Source organism: Meles meles, chromosome 10, assembly GCF_922984935.1.
Source record: "Meles meles chromosome 10, mMelMel3.1 paternal haplotype, whole genome shotgun sequence".
Lineage (NCBI taxonomy): Eukaryota > Metazoa > Chordata > Mammalia > Carnivora > Mustelidae > Meles > Meles meles.
Window position 1 is genome coordinate 82,691,471 of NC_060075.1, and position 16,676 is coordinate 82,708,146.

At 36.4% G+C, this 16,676-nt stretch overlaps 1 pseudogene; it reads right to left on the reverse strand.

The window, feature by feature from the left end:
• Positions 1-2,807: 2,807 nt before the first annotated feature.
• LOC123951537 lies at positions 2,808-15,275 on the reverse strand (annotated as a pseudogene).
• Between the last annotated feature and the right edge of the window lie 1,401 nt (positions 15,276-16,676).

A 16,676-nucleotide genomic window follows, 5' to 3' on the forward strand; every position in this document is an offset into this window, starting at 1 on the left:
TTTTATAAGCATCCGTTTCCTACGATTTTAGAAGCAGAGTCTTTCCAGTGGGAGATACAAGAAATTCCTTTCAATAATATCTTGTATTTGGAGTTTGCCTCTCACTGATGAGAAACTTTACTTTGAATTTGTATTTATACTATCAAAAAATTGTTTTCCAATGAAATACTGATTTCTTTTTTTTTCACACTGTTGAACTCTCGAAATACTGATTTCTTAAACTGAAAGTCAATCCTTCATTAAAAATGTTTCATTTAAATGAGTGAGCTCTAACAAAATAGTGATTAGTTACATTATTATGATGTTTAAATGTCTAATTATTCCATAATGACGTAGAAACCAGCTGCTGTATCTAAGCACAGTATTGGGTTTATTTCAGCAATGAATTAAGTGCAGTAGATGCATACATGATGATAACACAGTGAAGTCAGTTTGAAAAAGCAGTCCTTTGAAGATGATCTGGCATGCACCTGAGTTATTTGTACAAAGATCCTCTATTCACTATCAATAATTGAAGACTAGCATTGGGGAGAGCTTTTGCCCTTTTCTTATGCCATGCCTTCCTCTGTTAAACCCATCCCTGGCTTTCTTCAATGAAGAGCTTGTTGCTGCTCTGACTGATCAGAGCTCAAGTTATCACAAACCACAATATCCAGCAAATGGACTCACTATAATTTAAAGGTTGGTTGTCATTGTTTCGATCTTTCTCTTCCTCTTCCTCTTTGCAGGTTAAGATCCTAGCCGAGTCTTCCAGTTCTCAGCCTACCTCTACAAAGAATGCTTTTACTTCAGTTATTTAATGATTTCAGGTCTTTGTTAAAGTACAAAGCTCTCGATGAGACCTTTTCTTGCCCATGCTATTACAAACTGTATTTCTGTCTTTCTGGCTTTCCCTATTGTTTTCCCCTGCTTTATTTATTTTCACTTGCTGCTTATGATCATCCAACAGACTAAAAATCTAACTTAATTGTTAATTGTCTCTCTTCTAACAAAAAAATATAAACTCCAGGAGGTAGAGAGGTTTATGTTCAATCCTATAATTCTAGCACTTTTCAAATCATAGATAACCAATATTTATTTACCAATGAGTGGGGGGGGGAAGATAGGTGGGCAGAAGGTAGAATGTAAGCCCAAACTATATACTCCAACTCAGTTTTACCAGAACTCTCCCTTGGGATTATGGAATCCTGTCTCAATGGACACTTTAATCCTCACTTTGTTGCCACTCACTAAGAATAATTCCACAGGGAAATGCACATAGTAGTGCAAGACAAGAGGTTAGTTTTTATGAGCAGGAGAGAATATGGTTATTTCTTTCTGCCTAGACTTAATATCAGTAAAATGCCATCAAAATCCCATTAAAACATCTAATAATAATACACAAGTGCCTAATAAATGTTGGCTTATTCATAATAATCCTGATCTTTAAAATTTATCCACCTGAGTCTTTAGAGAAAACCAATAGTATGAGAAAACTGACTATCAACCTATTAGACTCTATACATTATTTCCCATATATAATTCCATAAAATGGGGACAGTAATAAAATCCTTATAGGATGAAGCACATACAATTGTGTTCAGGATATATAAAGTGTCCAACATAAAGTTAACTAATTTTACCACCATTACCCAATCAATTCCAGGCCTTGGTGTTTCTCTTAGTGTTTATCTTTTCTGTTTTGTTACACTTATAATGATGGATGGTATTGTTTTCCAAGTTGTTCTTGTGCCACTAGTAGTACAGAGGATTATTTCACATGGCATGGAAGAATCAATCACAAAAATAAAGTCAGTTACTTTATTTTTTTAATTTTTATTTTTTTCATTCTGAATGAATAGGCTTGAATTTATTTTATTTTAATTTTTTTCAGTGTTCCAAGATTCATTGTTTATGGATCCAGTGCTCCATGCAATACATGCCCTCCTTAATACCCACCAAGAGCTCACCTAACCCTCCATCCTCCTCTCCTCCAAAACCCTCAGTTTGTTTCTCAGAGTTCACAGTCTCTCATGGTTCATCTCCTCCTCCAATTTCCCCCACTTCACTTTTCCTTTCTTTCTCCTAATGTCCTTCGTGTTATTCCTTATGCTCCATAAGAAAGTGAAACTATATGATAATTGACTCTCTCTGCTTGACTTATTTCACTCAGCATAATCTCTTCCAGTCCCGTCCATGTTGATACAAAAGTTGGGTATTCATCCTTTCTGATGGAGTCATAATACTCCATAGTATATACTCCATAGTATATACGCACCACATCTTTATCCATTCGTCTGTTGAAGGGCATCTTGGTTCTGTCCACAGTTTGACTATGGTGGACATTGCTGCTATGAACTCTGGGGTGCATATGGCCCTTCTTTTCATTACATCTGTATCTTTGGGGTAAATACCCGGTAGTGTAATTGCTGGGTCACTGGGTAGTGCTATTTTAAATTTTTTTGAGGAACTTACACACTGTTTTCCAAAGTGGCTGCCCAACTTGCATTCCCATCAACAGACTGATTTTTAATATTAATGCCTTGTATACTCCATAGATTTTTAGGCTTGAACTCTCTTCTAGGTATTAAAGTGCCTTCTTAACCAGTTACATTAAGGTCCAATTTAGTTATGTCGGAATCTCAAATTCAGTTAACTTATTCAAAAAGGGAACATTTATTAGCTTATTGTATTAATTATGTACTGCCACAATAATGCTGTAACAGAAACAATCATAAAATCTCGATTGGAATATAACACTAATGTATTTTGCTCTCAACTCTGAGTTAGGCAAGTAATTCTACTGATAGGAATTGGGTTTGGCTAGGCTAGCTTGTGAGTCTGACCTGGGGTGGGGGGCAGATGGGTTATCAACTGGCTAGGTTGACTCAGCTCTTCTCCACATGGACTCTCAACCTTTAGCAGATTGGCCTGGGTTTGTTCTCACAGGAATGGCAAGGTTGTTAAGAGAACAACTTGCCCTATGTCTCTTGAGGCCCAGGCTCAAAATTGGCACACAGTCCCTTCCACCTCATTCTGTTGGCCAAAGCAAGTCACAAGGTTTTCCCAGTTCAAAGATGGAGAAAAAGACTCACTTCTTAATGAAAAGGACTGAAAATTCACATTGCAAAGGACACAGGTAAAGGCAGAGGAAGAATGGGTGCCATGTTCACACTCGATCTACTATAGTCCCATACATAAAGTTGAGAAATGGGATGGGGCTGTTTTCAGAGAAGACTGGCTATGAAGATATAATTCTACCTGGGATGAGTCCCTCTCTTCCTCTCTTCAGCTTCAATCTATAATTCTCTGGTAGCTATTCCCACAGGGGCTAGTTCTAAGGTTGCAAGTAGCTTTGTCTTTACAATGAAGGTAAATTCTTCCCTAGCAGCAACAGATAAAAGAATAATAATAATAATAGGGGTGCCTAGGTGGCTCAGTGGGTTAAAGCCTCTGCCTTCGGCTCAGGTCATGATCCCAGGGTTCTGGGATCGAGCCCCGCATCAGGCTGTCTGCTCTGCGGACAGCCTGCTTTCTCCTCTCTCTCTCTGCCTGCCTCTCTGCCTACTTGTGATCTCTGTCTGTCAAATAAATAAATAAAAAATCTTTAAAAAAAAAGAATAAAAATAATCATCTGGGGGGGAAATCCAAATTTCTTCTGCAAGGCATCTGTACCTATCGCTGGCCCTTTACCATAGCTGGAGATGAAGGATACTATAATTAAACCAGCCATGGTAGGTTACGATGCTCCTTGCTCCCAGAATCAGAAAAAAAGCAAAATGTGATTTTACTAAAGGGGGAAGAAGAGTGATGAGAAGGCCAAATTAACGTGCCCTTGGTCTTGTGCAATTCAATTCCTTCACATTCTTATACTCTACAGTATCACAGAAATTTCCCAAGGACAGATCTCATTGTGTTATTTTCCTAGCTTAAATTCAGAGTTCTTTCATCGACTAAAGTTAAATACAAACTTTTTGGTATGATGTGATGTGGAAACATCTTCTCAATTTGTTGAGATAGATATTTGAGCCATAGTGGCCTATTTGCCATGACAGAAATTTACCAAGCTATACTGCCAAAGGTTCAGTTAAATTAACTTCATTAGCTCGCCCAAATCTCTATCTCCTACATTGTTTCCTACCAGACCATTTCTGCACCTGGTAAAAGTCACGTTATATTTTGTCCCCAAACTCTTAATATCTTTTTATGATTCCGCGCCTTTGACTATGTCCCTTAAACAGAATACCTTTCCTTTTTTCATTCTTTATTTGGTATAGTCCTGGTTATTTTCCAAGTCCCAGATTCAATGTCTTTCTTTCCATGAATCTTGCCTTATCCATAAATTGATCACTTATTTTTCTGCCATAATCCCTACGTCACTACATTCTGATTAATTGTATTTTTTTTAAAGACATCTCCTCCCTCTGGAATTCTTTATTTGCTATCTTTTAATCCTCTGTGCTTAACATCATGCCTAGACTATACCATCTACAGAATAATTACCAAGAATTATTTTGTCTGTAATAATTAATAATTCTCAGTAATTTATTTAAGTGTATATAAATGTTAGTGGCTGAGAAAAAAGGATACTATATAGATATCAACAAATCTACAATCTTCTTCTGTCAAAAAAAATCATTATGCTTTAATCCTGAGCAATAGACTAAAAAGAAATGACTGTTTTAAAACACTGTCTTCTTCTTCAAAAACCCTTAAAAAACACCTGAGTGTAATGAAGTTCAAAACCAACTTATCAACTTTATCTTTAAAAATTCATTATTTTATTGGTTACGAATTATTCTCTCCTCTTGTACAAAAACTGTGCCACTATCTTTTGAAATTAAATATCTGATGTTTCCTTCTTGGTGTAATTCAAATGTATCCTGTTTCTTAGTGGAGATAGACACATTTTTACTTTGTTCTGTAAAACCGTACATGCTAGTGATAAATGAGCAGTGTCTGTGGTTACATTTGTTCTTATCTCTTTTGAAGCAGAAAATCTGGCAGTCTCTTATCTAAACTTTAACAAGTGGAGATAAACTTTGATAGAAAAATGTTTCTGGACTGCCATCGCTTTTAGCAAGAGTAAACAATTTAAACTAAAAGCAGCTGCTTGATTTTTTCCAAAAAATAAATCTAAAAGTAAAATTCTCTCCAAAGAATGGCATATAACTCAACGTAGCTTTCAATCAAGTGTAAATGCAGCTATACGGCACATTTATCTGTTGTAAGTATAAGGCCATTTTATTAAGCTCTTTTGGCTTTGGAACTAAGATGGTTATTGCAATAATGTCCAGTTTATGCTATTATTATGATCAAAGAAGTGTTGCTAATGTTGTAGTGGCTATTAAGCCTATAAGCATCTTTTTTTTTTTTGGTAACAATTGATAAATCCATTTGCTGGATTTTAATTTATGTTCCAGCAAACAGGAGCTCCCCAGAAAGTTCTTAGAGTGTATCTTGACTCCTTAGGGAAGGCAATTCAAGAGTAGAGTGTCTGTTTCCTTTCAGAAGGGCTGCAAAAAAGAAAAAAAAAGAAACCCAAGGAAGAAGAGAAAAAGATAAATCCTAACAGTGATGAAGGCAGCAAATAAACAAATATTTCCGCATTATGAGGGCCAGAAGTGTATATCTTAAATTTTAAGATTGTCATTTCAATTTGTTATCCTTGCCTCTAATTAGCTCACTGCTCTGATTTTCCTGATTGAATTGCAGGCACAAATTGACTTATTTCCTTTCCTTTTCTCCCTTTTCCTCTCCTCTCCTTTCCTTTCCTTCCATCTCCTCTCCTCTCCTCTCCCCTCCTCTCCTCTCCTCCATTCTTGTGTTTACCTTTTGAGATATTTTAGCAACAATTTTTTCATTTGCACAAATGCTAGGCTAATATATAATGAAATCTAGTATGTTTTCAAGTTGTTTCATTAACACAAAAAATGTCTTTCCTTCTTCCTCTCTCCCTCCTGCTCGGCTTCTCCCTTCTTTTCTTTTTCTTTGTCAGGACAAAAGAGAACATTACCATAGTTGAACAAAAGTTATTTTTCCTTCAGAAATAAATTAAAAATATATATGTATATATTTTAACTAAGTCATATTAAGATCAAGTGGTAAATTAAGCTAAATTGCCTTAAACCATAATAACACAGGCATATATGAATGAATGTTTGGCAGGTTCAGTTCTATACCATAAGAAAGTGAGTCAAAAGAATTTTTTGGTTTCTCACAGCATATAAAAGTTATGTCTATAGTATACTCTTCTGTATAATAGCATTTTGTCTAAAAATGTATATACCTTAATTTAAGAATACTTTATTACTAAAAAATGCTAAGCATCATATATGTGAGCTTTGAGCAAGTTGAAATCTTTTTGCCTTGATGTTGATGGCTATTGACTGCTTAGGGTGGTGGTTTGCTGAATGTTACAGTAAATGTGGCAGTTTCTCAATATAAGACAATGAAGTTTGCCACACGAATTGACTCTTCCTTTCATAAATGGTTTCTCTGTAGCATGGGATGCTGTTTGATAGCACTTGTCCCACACTAAAACTTCTTTCAAAATTGGGTTCAATCTTCTCAAACCTTCCTGTTACTTTATCCACTAAGTTTTTGTAATTTTCTAAATCCATTGTTGTCATTACAACAATCCTCATAGCATCTTAACCAGGAGTAGATTTCATCTCAAGGATCCACTTTCTTTGTTCATCCCTAAGAAGCAACTTCTCATCCATGGAAATTTTATCATGAGATTGCAGCCATTCATTAACATCTCCAGGTTCCACTTCTGATTGTACTTCTCCGGCTGTTTCCGCCACATATGAAGTTACTTCTTTTACTGAGGTCTTGAACCCATCAAAGTCACTCATGAAAGTTGGAATCAACTTCTTCCAAACTCCTGTTCATGTTGATATTTTGATCCACAAATCATGAACATTCTTAATGGCTTCCAAAATGATGAGTTCTCTCCAGAAGATTTTCAGTTTATTTCAACCATTAGCAGAATCACTATGTATAGCAGCCAGAGCCTTACGAAATATATTTCTTAAATAATACAACGTGAAAGTCAAAATTACCTCTTGATCCATGCACTCCAGAATGGACGTTGTATTAGCAGGCATGAAAACAACATTAACCTTGCTGTATATCTCCATCAGAGCTCTTGGTTGACCAGCTGCATTGCCAATGAGCCCTCATATTTTGAATGGAATTTTTTTTCTGAGAGATAGGTCTCAATAGTGGGCTTAAAATATTCAGTGAATGAAGTTGCAAACAGTGGTGCTGTCATCCAAACTTTGTTGTTTCACTGGCAGAACAAAGGCAGATGTAATGAAATTCTTAAGGGCCCTGGGATTTTCAGAATGGTTAATAGGCATTGGCTTCAGTGTTCGTTACCAGATGCATTAGTCAGCCTGTTTTTCAAACCTTTGAAGCCAGGCATTGACTTGTCCTCTCTAGCTATAAAAGAACTAGATGGTGTCTTTTTCCATTAGAAGACTTTTCATCTCCACTGAAAATTTGTTTTTCAATATAACCGCCTTCATTAATTACCTTAGCTAGATCTTCTGGATAACTTGCTACAGCTTATACATCAGCACTTGCTGATTCACCTTGCACTTTTTTTTTTTTTAAAGATTTTATTTATTTATTTGACAGAGAGAGAGATCACAAGTAGGCAGAGAGGCAGGCAGAGAGAGAGGAGGAAGCAGTCTCCCTGCAGAGCAGAAAGCCCGATGCGGGGCTCGATCCCAGGACCCTGAGATCATGACCTGAGCCAAAGGCAGCGGCTTAATCCACTGAGCCACCCAGGCGCCCCTCACCTTGCACTTTTATATTGTGGAGATGGTTTCCTTTCTTAAATCTCCTGAGCCAACCTTTGTTAGCTTCAAACATTTCTTTTGCAGCTTCCTCACCTCCCTTGGCCTTCAAAGAATTGAGGAGAGTTGGGACCTTGTTCTGGGTTAGGCTTTGTCTTAAGAGAACATTATGGCTGGCTTGATCTTCTATCCAGACCACTAAAACTTTCTCCATGTCAGCAGTAATGTTGTTTTCTTTCCTTAGTGTTTGTGTGTTCACTGCAGTAGCACTTTTAATTTCTTTCAAGAACTTTTCCTTTATATTCACAACTTGGCTCACTGTTTGATTTGGTTGAAGAGACCTAGCTTTTGGCCTATCTCAGCTTTTGACATGCCTTCCTTAATAAGGTTAATAATTTCTAGTTTTTGATTTAAAGTGAAAGATGTATAAATCTTCCTTTCACTTGAAGAGTTAGAGATCGTTATAAGGTTATTAATTGGCCTAATTACAATATTGTTGTACTTCAGGAATTAGGGAGACCAAAGCAGAGGGGGGAAATGACTAATTGGGGGCACAGTCAGAACACATACAACATTTATAGATTAAGTTCACCATCTTATATGGGCACAGTTCATGACACCCCAAAGCAATTGCAATAATAACCCCAAAGATATGATCACAAATTACCATAACAAATATAATAATCATAATGAAAAAGCTTGAAATATTGCCCAAATGATCAAAGTGTGACACTGAGACATGAAGTGAAAAAATGTTATTGGAAAAAAAGCACTGACAGACTAGCTCCATGCAGTGTTGCTTGTTTAAAAAAACAGAGTATCTGAGAAGTACAATAAAGTAAATCACAATAAGATGAGGTATGCCTATACCTAGGAATCATTTTTCTGTTGCTTCAGAGACTAGAAATCACTTGACTTCCAAGTTCCTGTAGTACTTTCAAACTCTTTCACCTTTGGCTTAAAAGCATAGATTTTATCTTTAATTAACTGCAGAACTGACTTTAGAATTAGAGTTACATTTTTCTAGAAATTTGTAATGTGAGGATTCTGCACTGTGTATGTTAACCTCTAACTTTAACTTTAGTGGTTTTCTTGTGTAAACTTAGCTGCTTCACCTCCTAGCCAATCTTTCTCATAGTTAATGTGGTTAAATTTATCAGTTTGCCTCACTTTTGTCCTTCAGACTATAATCCTTCAATAAGAGTTTGCAGCTCGTGTTGTACTTTAGTTGTGGTCCCACTTTTCAGAGAATAGAAGTAAACACACAATATATGAATTTAAGTAATACCACTACTTAAAAATTATGAAATATTTTTCTTGGCCCAACTGTGCATTCATAGTTATGATTGTTCCAAACCAAATTATTGTGACAAGAGATAGAAGTGAAGTGATAGGGCACTCTGATACAGTAGGATTGGCCAGAAGTAACTGAAAGCTGACTGTAAGGCAATTAAATTTATGTGAGAAAAAGAATGCTAGAATCATTCCCTAAAGAGAAGTCTTTAAGATTTACTGTCACAAATACTGAAGCTGTTAAAGTAACTCTCCTCCTTAAATTGTGGCATCTCCCCCAAAACACAGAGATTTGGTTTTTCTTAAGATTTTGCCTCCATACTTAGAATAATCACACTCTCAGTAGGCATTAAAAGTACACATATCACTTTATCACGAATAGATCTTGGAAGAGAAAAACTGGAAGTGGACTGCAAGTAAATTATAAGTAAATATAGTTAGTTTAAAAAGGAGTTTCAGCCAACACAATGGACTGGCCAACATTTTCTTAGTCCTTCAAGCCAGTTCAAAGTTAAAGCTTGATAGAAAAAGGTACTTTTTATCAGTTACCATGTAAATCCTTGGATATAAACCATAACTTCTCTTGGAAATGTTACAAACTAATTGTTATCTTCTGAATAGTTGTAACACCCAGAAATTCCTTGAACTAGACTCCTGAGTTAGCTAACATAGGACAATTGAGCAATATGATTCTTTAAACATTAATATTAATTTTCTTATTCTTTTCTCCTCCTTCTGTACAAATTTTTATTTATTCTTTTAATCCTAACTAGTTATCTTCTATGCTTATACTACTGTATCAGTTATACCCAGATAAAAACCCAACTTTAAATGGCTGTCAAATGGCTATTCCTATCTTTTTACTATTTATCTATAATCAATAGATACTTTAAAGAATTGAATAAATGCCTTTCCTCCATGAAAAATACAAAATAAAACATTATCATTCATACTTACGGCACTTTGCTACTGGATTTATGTTGAGAATGGGCTTGATGACTGATTGATGCCTACAACGACATCTCAGTATCAATTCCACAAAATCAAAAATGGTTGTATTCTGTATGTGTTCTCCAACATTAAAATCAATAGACATTAAATGATAGCACCAGAACTCTTTTCAGCTTTATGGTTAAATTCATCATGGCCTGATAAAATTCTTTGTGTAATTTAGACATATACAGAGCTACTAACTTTTTGTTTCACACTGTCATATCTTCTGTGGTTTAAAGTTCATACTTTTGACATTTTCTCATAGCACTTGAGAAGATCCAAAGCTCTTAACTGAGTACAAACTTACATCCAACTACTGATACCTAATGCAGCAACAATTCTGAATTATCTTTGAGATTAAAAATCTAATTTTAATTCTAAATAAAAATGTAAAGTAGAATGATGACTTTCTCTCCCTTGCCTCTGTTACATATAGCATGTTAATTTCACATTAGCAACATATCTAAATGAAATATAATTATCAGAGAATTCAATCATGTCTTGACTGCCATCCATTACCTGCCACAGGCTCTTTTAAGACACTGACATTTGAGGACAGCCTAATGGACATTTTAACTATCTATTTACTACATTTTCCAAGTTCTGTTCCAGTATTAAGTAAAAGTATATAAAAAAAGTAAAGTGTCTGGACCTTATGTCTTAGTCTTCTATGTTGACTTAGTACCATACCCTCCACTTCATAGAATTTTTATTAAGTGGAAGAATTTCCATTAAAGCAGTGATTCTATCTTCTGGAAAATTTAACTATGTAAGTTAAATAGGTATCACTGGAATAATTAAAATTAATTTTAAGATAACTTTGTTGTAGTTAAAGATATTTTGTACTCTATTTTTAAATGTCATAGAAGGTAAATTCCCACTTGAATTCTGGAAAAAATATATATATACCTGTGAATTAGTATACTTTGTGAGTGATACAGTATTTGCTTTCTTAGGCCTTACTTTTCAAGAAATGTATAACAATTAATTATCATTTAATATTGGTACTTTATCTGTAGTCTTAAACTTATTTTAAAATTTCATTTTCCCTTTTATTGTATACTTAATTTTATACCTTCCAAAATCTTATTGAAAGATGTGGAGTATACATCATGAGTAAACTGAGATAAGAGAAATTCATGCATTGTGAAAAAAGAAAGAAATTCTGCATTGCAGTTACATACCAGAATTATTAAATAGCAATCTGCAAAACTTTATCCTTGCTTTAAAAGAGGTGAGAGTCTTTGCTTCAAAAGTTTAAAATTATAATTTGTAATAATTGCTGATTTTTATTTTGATAATTATTATTTAGCAAACGGAGAGTAGCTGCCTTTGTCAATATATTTATTATATAAAGATTTGTGTAGAGAAAAAAAAGTCAGTGCTGCCTGTTGAAACAGGCAGTTTGTGGTGTGAATGTCACATAAATATTTAACAAAAGGAAACCCGAGGTCTCCAATGGACGTACATCTGCTACTGAAGAGTTACAACTCACATATCACGTGTTTTTTCTTGACATATGGCATGTCAGAAAGGAATGTTAAAAAAAAGAAAAATTAAAAAATGTAAACTCCTAACAAAGCATTAAAATCATGTATATATAATAATACAAGTATGTCTCATTAAAGAATTCTGAAAAAAAATGTCTGGAGTACATATGGAATAAGACAGCTGTTAGGTTGCTCTAAGGTTAAACAGATTTATAATATCTCCATTATACTCCCCACATGTTAATATCAGGAACCTCTAGGAATGATTAATATTAATGACATTAAAAAGAAACAAGTGTGTCTTTCTTTGAAAAACTCAGATTTTGCACATAATTTTTGAATCGATTCAAAGTGTAAGAGTATGTAACCAAGAAATGTTATTTTAGGCAAGACTGAAGAATGCTGAAAATAAATCCAAATGAGAAATAGAAAGTATTATAAGATTGCAGCTACTTTCAGAATCATGCAAAAACAGTTACTCTTTTCATGAGTTAGATTTCTTAACATTCTTTCACAACAACCTCATAAAGAATAAGAAAGAAGCAAAAATGAATTTAAAAACCTGAATGAATTGCAGTCTGAATAATGCAACTCTGAAAACAATTATACCATAGGAATCTATGTATAACCAAATGTAGAATACCTCGTCCCTGTCTCTGTCTCTCTGTTCACCCCACCGTCACCCCATCTCCTTCCACTACTGTCCATCTTCCTCTCTCCTCTCTCCCTATCTACCCAGACTCTGCTGTGTTCCAACAGAATTTAAGTTACCTTATATGGAAATACAACAAATTCAGCAAGATAACTACTGGGGTCTACCAGGAAAATTGAAGTTGCTCTAATCATGTTTTAATAAAGTGAATTTAAAAGAAGAAATTGTTTATGCAGGTGATAACCCAAAAAAGTGACCAAAAAGGGTACAGTGAGGCAACACAGAAATTAGCAACAGCAGGAAGCAGCTGCCATCCTCAAATGAAAGAACATGTGATGAGGCTGTGTTAGTGGGATATAAGGACTGGAGTCTTACTATAGGAGCTAGACCCATTGTAGGTCAGTCTGGCAGAAACCAGGGCCACAGGGAAGAAAGGTCACTAGAACATGACCAGAAAAAGAGAGACATGGGGGCTTTTCTCATCCTCTGGACTCCAGCTAATCTTCCAAGAGTGCCTCCCACAGGTTGAACACAGTCAGGCTGGGAAGTGCAGTCTGCTGGTGTCAGCCTCCCTCTGAAGAACACAGCAAGGGAAGGTAATAATGGATTTCTGTGAGAGCCCCACACAGGCGCATCCAGCTTCTAGCTGCCAGCCTGGCTGAGCTGGCTGGAGTCATTATGTTCATTTATAAGAAACAATGTAGCAACTACTGGATGAATTCAGGGAAGGGCAGAGGTTGAAACCCAGCCCAGAATCTGAAAGTCCCCCAAGCCCCAGCCCAGAAGCTGAAGGCCCCCCAAGCCTCCTGCCCCTCTCACACACTGGCTCGGGTTGGACTCCATCTCTCTCTCTTTCTCTCTCTCACTTTTCCCCCAGGTTGGGCTCCAGGAAAGACTAAATCACCAAGGCTTCTGTGTCTTCTCTCCTCACCAGGCCCTTCTGAGGACCCTGCTCTATCTGGCAGCTTTCTCCAGGCCATTGCTGCCATTATAATTGGGGTTAGCCAATTTCTATGAGCACTACTCCTATGATGGAGACTGTATCTGTGATATTAAGCTTTTGATTGCAGAGGCATCCATTTCAAAGGCATCCATCTCAAATAAATACACTGCCAGCTATACAACTAGATAAACAACCAGGCCACCCCACCCATGAAGTCCCTTTCAGAAAGCCTTGGATGACCTAGATAATTTACCCCTTGAGTGACCCCCACTTTCCCATTCCCACATTATAATTCCTGTTCTTGGGTTTTAAATTTACCAATAAAAAATAAACCCACAAAATCCTAAGCACCCTACTCTTGACCCCAATAAAAGCAGAACTCCAGGTCAAAGCCTCTCTCTTTCTATCCATGACTTTCTACTGTGTGACCCTTAGTGTACCGTGCACCCTCCAGGATTTGTGAGTAATAAAACTTTTTTCAAAGTTCTGTGATGGTTATTGCTGAAGTACATCTTGTAAGAGTAATATGAACCACAAGGGCAGGTCTAGCCGTAACATTGTCTTCTGCTTGAGAACTGTCTGTGGGACTCACCACAAGCAGTACAGGCCCAAGTGAGTGCCCCAGGCATTCCTAGCCAATAGCTGAGACCAACATAAAACATATACAAAACTCTGCCTCGAAGTATACTAGCTTGATAAATGGACGAAGCCATTTTTTTTTTAAGATTTTATTTGTTTATTTGACAGAGAGAGAGATCACAAGTAGACAGAGAGGCAGGCAGAGAGAGAGAGGGAAGCAGGCTCCCTGCCGAGCAGACAGCCCGATGCCGGGCTCGATACCAGGACCCTGAGATCATGACCTGAGCCGAAGGCAGCGGCTTAACCCACTGAGCCACCCAGGTACCCCCGAAGCCATTTTTTAAAGCTTCCTAACAAACAACTCAAAGAGGAACATATAGGTAGACATATAGTTTAGTCTCAAAAATTACTCAGAAGAGGCAGAGCTTTCTTGATGCCAAAACCAGAAAAGAATTTGTTCTAAGTGTTCTAATAAAGAAAACATAGCTTAAAGTAAGGCATACTATTCTCAAAATCCTTGTAGCAATGAGTTTCATTCCTCACAATATTTTAAGATCTAAACAAATACTGTTGAACAAAAAACATTTTGGGGAAACTTTTCCAAGGGGAAAATGCATTCAATAAGATCCAAGTAGACTGCTGCCTGGTCATCTAGATTCTAGATTAAACAAGAGACATACTTACAAAGGGGAATAGGATGCAAATTCATCAGCTACTACTATTCAATCATGATAGACTTTTGATAAACATTAAGTAAAAGTAATTCAAGATCAAACTTCCAAACACCTTTGTAGAACTATTCAGTTTTGTTAATCAAGTCAGGTGATTTTGTGCTTTGGCAAGTAATTGACCTAGGTTCAGGGCCAATCACAGAGTATGTAATAATGATATAACAAAGAGTTATCAGCGAGCCCCAACAGTTAAAACCAGAAATAGACAAGACAATTTAATTAATAGTGCTTATTTCTTACTGCACTTTCTTGACACCTTGACAATGATGTTTTATAATGATAGGACCATTCCAACAGTTAGGCCAGAAAAGCCCTAATAGAAATGGAATGCCTGTAAGACCATATCCCACATATTCCTTTCCCTGCCCATGATCATGGATAGAACACATACCAACCCCCACCCATAATCACATGCTCTCTGTCTGCTCTCTTCCATGTAGCCCCCTGAACCTCCTCCTATAAAACTTTAGGTAGACATTTTGCTGGCAGAGAGGTCGGTTGTTAAGGTTTGAGCCTGCCATCTCCCCCAGCTGGTGACACCCAAAATAAATTTCTCCCTTTCTCTTTTCCAAACCCTGGTCTCTTGAGTTATTGGTTTCTCTTGTGATGAGTTTATCCAAGTTTGTTCAGCAATGATGTTGGCAGAACCAGCGAAGAGCTAAGATTTTGATTTGTCCAGCTCCCTCAGGATTCCCCAGGATGGAGTAGTTGGCCAGGGCCCTGTGCTAGGGCTTACCCAATCATTTCCTGAGTAAGCAGCTGTGATGGATCATTGGGTAACAGCATGATGTCCCAAAGTGAAGACATAGTGGCATATGATTAATGGTGTATCTACATTACCATGCTAAAAATGTCAAGATATTACTAGCTAATGTTGATTTCATTCCTATTTAGTATAGAGGCCAAGGGCAGGCTGTCCCCAAATGGGCCATGTTGGTATGAAGGTTATTCTGAGTTGACAGGAACTGAAATCCTATGGACACAAAGAACTTTTGCCCCTCCCTTCACAGCATAAAAGAATCTAAATTGGGGACTTTCCCACAATAAGTGTTATTAGCAGAGATAAATTTTATCTGAGTGACCCATCTGTACAGCAGGGCAAACATCTAATTACCAAACATATGCTCTTATTGTTCTGTGAACTGCATTCCTTTTCTCTGAAGTCCCAGGCCCCACTCCCTACTCCTTACTTCAGGATAACATACATGCCTCATTTTGCCTGAGGGTCTTTAGAATTTCCATGCCTGTGTTGATTCCCCATAAATATACTTTTAAATTTGATTTTCTCCTATTAATTTCTCTCATGTCAATTTGATTCTTAGTTCACATAGAAGGACCTTGAAGGAGACAGGATATCCTTGCTCCCACACCCCTTGCCATTAGAATGGCAAAATTATCCAGACTAGTGTGTCATATAATTTATTCAATAATCCTTAACTTTTAGTTTATTAATTAGTTGAAATATATCCTTTCTTTTCTTTGACATTTTTTTTTCTTTTCTTTCTTTCCAGAGTTTTCAGCTAATTGGTATGTGGATCAGGGTTACAAAATCTTCTGGTGTCTAATATAAGCAATTGATCTTATTATATTATTGCCAATAACTGTACTTATAGCTAAAATCTGCTGGGGAACTATGATGAGACACAAATTTAAGGGAAAAAAAAAAGACTTGAACTTTAAAAGTCAATATCCAAGTATATAAGATCTTCCTTTTGGATATAGTATTAGTGAAATACATTAGCTTGTGTAGGGGTGGAAACATTTTTTCCTTCTTCCCTTCTATGTTCTTTTGGCTGCTCTAATAATTAAATTGACATAAGACAGATTCTTAGGGGAAACATGACTAAAATTACATATGGCAGAGCCCATACAGATAGGAAGACTCAGAGGGAAGTCAGGTAATTGAGGTTCATGTAACATACTGAATTAAAGAAAAAGGTAGAGGTTTGGGATTACAAAGGAGGGAAGGCAGAGAAGATGTTTAGAAAACAGTTTCGCCTGTTATGCAGATAAGTTTCTCAGGTAAAAAGGTATCTCTGGTAACAGTTTGTTCCTGGTATAGACTCCCTTTCCAATGTAAATGTAGGCAGTTGAGGAGGAAGGTAAATAATTTATTTCTGATCTGCTGAGTTTTGATTGGTTTTGGCTCAAAATAATCCTCGTGCTGTAGTTACTTATTTTGGGTTGAGAAATTCTGCTCCCTTTTAC